Below are 6,000 nucleotides of genomic sequence, written 5' to 3' on the forward strand. Positions count from 1 at the left end.
AAGGAAGAATGCAAAACAGCCTGGAGCCGGTTTGTATCTGTCACATGCTGGATCTTTGTTCTTGGAACCTTTCAGAGAATTTGGCCCTGAAAAATGAAGGTGAACACTTGAAATGAAAAAGGCCACGTTTGGCACAAGTTGTGCTCCCTTTTTATGGCTTCCCAGCACTACTGCTCAGTCACTGCCATTCCCAAATCTCCTTCCAACCAGATTTTAGGATGATCAGCCCCCACCCCCCTTACCCTCCCACTGATGGGTTTTGTAAATTAGGTAAGTAGCCACGGATAGAGGAGACTGCAAACTTTAATGAAGATTTAAAAGAAGCATGGCTTCCACAGGAGACTCCTCAGGTGCATTTTTAAAGGAAGTTTGCTATCTTTAATCATTTTCATTTTTTTTCATACCTGAGCCTGACCTCTTCTGTTTGAATGTATGTTTTCCTGTGTGTGAGCACAGTAGGGTTGCAAAAAACAGCAGACAGGGCTTGTGTGTGTTTGTGTGTCAGAAAGAGGAAGCAGTCATGAGACTGTCATCACTGATTCAATCCTCCACCTAAAGAAAGACCCTGCTGTTCTCCTGAGCCGAACCCTCTACGGCGGTGATGAAGAGGACACAGACATGCCAGCACAATCAGCAGGTTCAGACTGTATCCAATCAGACCTAAAACCTTCACACACATACGGGCACACACACACACACACACACACTCAACCACACATGCACACACACACACACAGGGCGAACCACACTGTGTAAACAGAAGAGAAATATCCAGGATCACATGTTTGAGGTGAATTCCTCTGGATGCTTGTAGTGATGGGGAAAGATGAAGTTTATATGATGCTCGCGGTCCCATGACTTGCAGCAGTGTGTTAGTCGTGGCTATTCTTGAAGCAGATGACTACAAGCCAGAAGTGTCAAATGTAGGGCCCAGGGGCCAGAACAAGTCAACAGCTTTGCAGAGTAAAAATTGCAAAAAATAAGATGGCATACTTTTTTTTCACTTGATTTTTCAGCAGAGAGAATGGATCACATCTTGAGAGAGATATCAACAGAGCTGGATATCCTAATCATCAGCTTAACAGTCTTTCTAGCGCTTTTCTTAACTCTTTTCCCCATAAAGATGACATTTGATGACCTCCCCTTCACCCTTATTGATGAGCTTTGACACCTCAGCAGCCCTGAAATATGGCAGTTCAGAAAACAGCTTCAAGGGTTTCTCCTAGTAAGCTTTTAAGTTCTAGATAGTTGTTTTATAAAACATGATTAAGTGCAATGTACATTAACATGTTAACAGCAAAAACAAGAAGGGATTTAAAAATAAAAACACATTTTTCGGCAATAATTTTAGTGGTCGGGGCCACTCAGGATCAAAGTGGGCTGTAATTGGCTTCTCACGCCTGGACTTCTTGTATCTGAGATGTTATCATCTTTCAGTCCATACTGACTGCATAACCCCGGTTTTGCATCAGTTTGGGGTATCCCGCATTGTCAAGGCAGACTGTTTTAAGGAGGATGCAACAATTTTGAGCTGCTAGTGCTTCAAGAAGCAAGCAGAAGTCTCAGAGATATATTTGAATTAGACTTTGCAGATATCATCATTTAACCACACACAACATTTCAACATATAAATCTGCCCATACAGTATTTACACACACAGAGTAACAAACCCCACATTGCAGGACAATCAGCTTATCACTCAGCTACATGTGACAGCTTGTATACACGGGATGGCAGACCTCTGAGGTGAATAATTCAGTAGCAGCAGAGCGGTCCAGCTCTCGGGGCAGGCTGCCCAGACGCAGAGTAATAGCTTTAGCATAAACAACACCTACAAACTTGCTCTAGGTGGCCTCTTCCACCAATAGGCAGCCTGCCTTTCATTGCACTGTGGCTACCTCTCCTGATGAAAAAGGCCCCAGAAACAGTCTGCATCAGCAAAGATCAATGATGAGACACTAAGCTAAGCATGCGGTCGGAGCTGCACACAGTCTGGAAAAATAGGATGCTTGTTATCCAGTGGAAAGTCAGATCTTTCCCATTTTCCTTGGATCACGCCGCTATTATAGCATGAAGTCATTTTTTTCTTTTTCTCAACGTCTGTGGAAAACAAAGAATAACAATTACACGAGGACCGCTAATACGAAATAGACCGAAGACGCTTCTGATGTGTTTCAAAGTAAGTGGAGTAAAACCAGAGCGATTTATTTGCTCTTGCAAACCTCTGAAAAGTTTGCACTGCAAATGGGAAACGCACGCTCTCAGTTATACGTAGGCACCCTGTGTGACCCCACCGTGATTGGGATGAATGTTGGGGAGGGAAGAGAGTCTATTACAAGAGACAGATCGAATGTCATAAAAACAAGCTCCTCAGAGTGAAACCCTAATGAAGATGGAGGCCGTTTTTATCCCCTCTATGACCAGGACATACAGGTGCCAGTCACCTGAGAAATGACAACAGCAATAAAAGCACGATCTTGCCTTGAATAAAGTGGCCCATGAAATGAAATGAAAGGCTGACTCTTGCTCATCCAATGGGGAATTAAAATAGAGGAGGGGAGGGGGTGAATGAAGGGGGGGCGGGAGGGATAAGCAGCCATCCTCCACTACATTAAGGGATCATGCTGCTCCCTGAAAATGAGTATTGATCCTCTTAGGTCCAGGATCGTTTAGGAGATTAATGTGAGTAGTGGTTGAACTCCACAGTACTCCACACAGGACAAGGGGGATCAGCTCAGCAGGATGGCCCAGCTGAAGCAGCCTATCGGTGAGTGAGGGGCTGACAGTATTCAGTTTGTGTTTTGGGGGTGGTTTGGTGTGTGTGTGTGTGCCATCTGGGCTGTCAGCTAAGAGTATCAGCTGGATGTCCAGAGGTCGAAAGGGTGAAAAACATAAAAGGGGAGGGGGGGAGGTTATAAAATAGAGAAAGAGTCTGAAGGAAAGCGAAAGAGCGTCACGAGCAGGCAGAATAGAGGGAAGGAGAACAAGCAAGAGAAGGAGCAGAGGAAATGAGAGCGAAAGAGAGGAACAGAAACTGCCACAAACAAAAACAAAACAAAAGGACGACAGAAAATGCGCAGCCTGCCTCGCTCCGAATACAGGGGACAGGCTGGAGGCAGTGATAGAGAGAGACGCAGCAGAGACTAAACTGCTTAATCTCTCCCAAGAGACGCCAGCCTAAATGTGAGGTCCCCCCTCCCCCTCTCAGACCCCCCCCCCCCCCCCCCCGCAACAAAACACTATCACAGCCATTCTGCTCAGCTACAGCCAGGGCTGACAGACACGCACACATATGCACACAGTTTAAGTCCTGAGGTTGAGCCTTCAGTGCAAAGCGATACTGTGGAGATGAGAACAGATCCATTTCAGTGCCACACATCCTCGTGAGTAAGCACTGCACGAGTGAGCAGAGTTTGTTGATTTATAAAAGCTGCTGCTTTTAACAATCTGGCTCGTCGTGAATCAACAGAGCCTGAGAATTTTCTCATGTCTCTCTTCTGAGGTCAAGTCGGCCCCCGTGGGGAAACTCCTAAAACAAATATGGGCTGAAGTATTCAGCGGCGGCTCAATGCAAGCTGTCAGGCTCTCAGAGACAACAATGCAGTGTTTTGAGGGCTAGATGTCAATCTCGGGCACAGTATTCTCAGCTCGCTTCCGTCTCCTTCCATGGATTTTTTTTTATTTTGTTCCCCCCTCAAGACAGGAAGTAGCTGACATGCTTGCTGGAGTGAGCCACGCCTCAGATGTTTGAGTTGAGAGAAAGGTGAGGAGGACGGAGCAAGAACAGCTGTCAGACCCCCCCAAAGAATATGATTACACTTTCTCCACCTACTTTCTACTGTCATGGTGCTTACCCTGTGAATACTGATGTACAGCTCCAGTCTGAAAATGTACTTTGATAAAGAGGATTTTTTGCCAAACACTCATCACAGCATATACCAAACACACCTCTTTAAGGAGCTGCAGAAGATCCACCAGCCCAGCATCCACCTGAATGATGAGTTTGATCCTAGATGCCAAACTAAATGCATTCATCTGCTGTGACATAAACTACACACTACAACTGTAAATAGCAGGCAGTTAATAGTGGTGAACTGATAAAGTTTGAACACACCAGTGTATATAGTGGCTAAAAGCAGCTCTGACAGACTACAAAAGGCTGTTTAATCTGTGTAAAATAAATGTCAGTACACTGGAGTGCAATGTCACCTAAATGTCATACGAGTTGTGTGTCACCTTTATTTCTGATGTCAGACTCCATCTTTAGAAAGCCATTTCTCTGCTGTTCTTTGCTGAAAGGGTTGTGTTGCTCTACTCTGCTACCCTGAAGGTTTTCTTCTTGGATTTAAGCCAAGTGACTTGGTCCTAGTTTTTATCATCTCTAAAAAGACTTGTGTGATTTTGGCAGTGTTGGTTTGGACCATTATCACACTGAAATGTTAATTTTCTGCCAGACTTCAGGAGACTGGAAAGCAGCTTGTCAGCCTGTATTTTGGTATAACTACAAGCCATCTATAAATGTCATGTGCCCAACAACTTTTCCTCTTATGTAGCCTCATATTATCACACTCACTGCTCGGTCCTCCGATGATGGGTCTGTGTATTCTGCTGTGTTGGTCTGATCTGGAGAATTTTGGATGCCAAGTCAACACCTCAAACTCATTGTTATGCTCCTAGAACCATTCCTGAACCATTGTATCTCTAGATATGGCATTTCCAAACTCCGGTGACCATGTGACTTTACAGCTGAGCTTTGTTCAGCGTTATTAGTAAGGGAAGGCGTCAAAAGTTGCATTTATGCACCTACAGGATTTTCTAAATAAAAAAGAATTAGAACCTTAGAATTATAATCTGATCATGCTTATCAGGCATACTGACTAATACTACGATATTAGGCAGGCTAAAAGAGAGTGCTAGGTCTGACACAATGTAGCTTGCTAACCCATTAGTGTTGCTTCATAGCTTCTGGTCGCAGCTACTTTATTTCCATTTCTTTGCATTCCTCCCTGTGCTAAAAATCGTCCTGACCCTTGATGCCATACAAAGTCTGCATATTGTCCGATTCCATCCGTGTGTGAATAGCACATATATTTCCAGCGTTTGGAAGTCTTCTCCCGTTGCCTGCTACATGTGAGAGCGGACAACTCCTGATACTCTCCAGAGTTCATGTGAGACACATCTCAACTTTCCTTTCAGAGCCACAAATAACATCATACACGTGTTTTCAGAGGTCGAGTAGCTCTCATCATGGCAAATAAGCAGGTTTTTGTTTCTCGTTAAATTAATACGTGTACCTTTCTTACCTGAGACACAACTGGAGGGAAGTGTGAGCAATAAAAAGTCCCTTTATTGTATTTTCTTTCTTTCTCAAGTATCACCATTAGATAATAACTCACGCAGGATTAGCATGCAGCAGGAGTTAAGACCCCTCACAGACACAAACTCCCTTTGCTCCCATGATTACACAGGGGTGGGTGGCCACGGGGCAGAGAGCTTTTGACCCGTGGGTAAAAGTAACGCTGCCTGTCTAGACACCAGGCCAAGAAATATACTTGTTTTGGCTAGGAAGATGTGTGTGTGAACTTATCCCCGCACGTGCACGTGCACACACATGAACGCACACCTCCTTGCTCCAGACATGCTTGCTTCAGTCTTCCCCCTCCTCCTGTGACTGTCAAGAGGAGACAGCCACACTGTGGAAAGCCCAGTTTAAATTTATACTGTATTTATTGGAACTCCTGTTGCATTTTACTGTTCATTTGTCCTTGCGGCTGGAACGGCGTTTGAGTTCTCTGGGAAGACGTCAAACTTGGTCCATCAAGGTGTTATTTTTTGAAGGCATCTTCTCTCACAGTTCAAAGGCAATCTGTGGTGCAGGAACAAATGTGAAATGAGGTGCACTGCAGTGAAAAGAAGATGTTATTAACTGGGTGATACGGCAAAGATAAATTTGGTTTGCCAGTTTTTCTAATTTTTTCCATTCATGTCTACTTGATCTAT

The sequence above is a fragment of the Neolamprologus brichardi genome, chromosome 9 (assembly GCF_056152115.1).
Source record: "Neolamprologus brichardi isolate AB-2024 chromosome 9, ASM5615211v1, whole genome shotgun sequence".
NCBI lineage: Eukaryota > Metazoa > Chordata > Actinopteri > Cichliformes > Cichlidae > Neolamprologus > Neolamprologus brichardi.